A 1,950-nucleotide genomic window follows, 5' to 3' on the forward strand; every position below is an offset into this window, starting at 1 on the left:
CAGGTGAGTATCCTGAATGACAACTGAGCACCCAAGCAGCCCATGACAGAGAGGGCTCCACATAGCTCTCAGTTGGGTGCCCCCTGACAGAGAGAGGGGCTAAGGAACCCCTTTACTTCCTCCTCTGGGGTCTCAGGGAAGTATTGGATTTGGTTTGAGGTGTCAACTTCAAAGCACCAGAATAGAGGGGGCCCTTGACCTGCCAACAGTTGACATGATGATCCTGACTGTAAACTGAGAAGACTGTCACACCCCACAACAGAGGCTTCCTACTGGCAGCCCCTGCTGTTATCCCAGTATACCCCAGGCAGGGCTGGCAGGCCGCAGTCTAAGGTTCTAACATCCTCCACAGGGTTCTCAGGGGACAGGCTGACCAAAACAGAAGCCTTGAGGGGGCCTAGAGCAGTGCCCTCAAAGACCCTGCAGAGGTGGCCTTGGTTAAAGCCAGGGAGGAATCTCCCTGATGAAGGTGCTCATAGCATCTTATTCTCCTTCCTCCAGGTGTCCACATCTTCTGACCTCCTGTATATACTCCTTCCTGCTGTCCTCGACCATGCCTCAGAGTCAGCAGAGTAAGGTCCATGCTGGTGATAAACGCCACCAGGCCGGAGGTGAGACCGAGTTGTGGGGGTGCCCAGGCCATAGCAGCAGCAGAAGAGGAGTCCACTACCACCTCCTCTCCTCAGTGTGGAGGCATTACCCAAAGTCTGCCTGCTGCTGGGTCATGTAGCACTGCCCAGGAGCCTCAAAGAGCACCAACTACCACCACTACTTCTGCAGGCATTTCTTACACGAGATCTGATGAAGCTTCCAACGGCCAACATGAGGATAGGGCAAGCGCCTATGAGGTCCCACCCTTCACTGAGAGCTCAGGAACTGACTTTTTAACCAGGAAGGCTGGGTTGTTGAAGCAGTGCCTTCTGTACAAGTATAAAATGAAACAGCCCATTATGAAGGAAGATATGCTGAAGATTGTCCACCAAAGCTACCACGGCCGATTTGCTGAGATTCTCAAGAGAGCCTCTGAGTGCACTGAGATAGTCTTTGCAGTAGATGTGAAGGAAGTCGACTCAACCAGTCACTGCTACAATCTTGTCAGCAAATTGAAACTTCCCAACAATGGGAGGGTGCGTGGTGGAAGGGGGTTACCCAAGACCGGTCTCCTGATGAATCTCCTGGGTATGATCTTCATGAAGGGCAACTGTGCCACTGAGGAAGACATCTGGAAATTCCTGAGTATGATGCGAGTGTATGCTGGAAGGAAACATTTCATCTATGGGGAGCCCAGGTAGCTCATCACCAAAGATTTAGTGAGCCTTATAAGATAGGGCTTACCAAACTTGGCAGATGAAGAACTCACAGTTTTTTCAAGTTCACAAGACTGGTTATTAGCAGAGCTGGGAATAGACCCCTGGTCTGAATTTGTCTAGAGGCCACACTGTTCCACTCCTCCCAGCCTGAGGCAGACCTGTCTCTTAATTCACTTTTCTTTGCACTATTCCAAAATGTATCTCAAGCAATAAAAAGGCACTTGTAGCCAAAGTGCTAAAAGCAGGCCTACTGAAGGGAAGAGTAAACATGAGAATAAATCAATATTTGGGGATTGTCCCTGGGTTTCATTTTCCTAGGATCTTACTGAGAGCTAACTGTCTAGAAGCTGGTATTTTGTCCAGCTCCAGTTCTTTCTACCATTACAGCACCCTTCTCCCTGGACTTCCCCAGTGTGTCCTTCTTCCAACTCTGGAACCTGACCTGCTGACCAGCTCTTCTCTGCGGCCTCCTCTAAGGGCTACACTCTGCTCTCAGTGGAGCAGACAGCCCCTATCCCCTGCTGTCCCCCTGACTTAGAGCATCCCAACTCCCTGGAGATCACTTCCTTCACCATGGATGTATATCATCTTTATTTTCCTGTTTATGTGGTAATTTGGAGATTTTCATTTCTCTTTCTCA

The 1,950-nt window shown here is 49.9% G+C and overlaps 1 pseudogene; it reads left to right on the top strand.

Moving 5' to 3' along the window:
- The first annotated feature begins 553 nt into the window (after nucleotides 1–553).
- On the top strand, nucleotides 554–1,328 carry LOC133081726 (melanoma-associated antigen B3-like; annotated as a pseudogene).
- The last annotated feature ends 622 nt before the right edge of the window (nucleotides 1,329–1,950 follow it).

The sequence above is a fragment of the Eubalaena glacialis genome, chromosome X, assembly GCF_028564815.1.
Source record: "Eubalaena glacialis isolate mEubGla1 chromosome X, mEubGla1.1.hap2.+ XY, whole genome shotgun sequence".
Taxonomy (NCBI): domain Eukaryota; kingdom Metazoa; phylum Chordata; class Mammalia; order Artiodactyla; family Balaenidae; genus Eubalaena; species Eubalaena glacialis.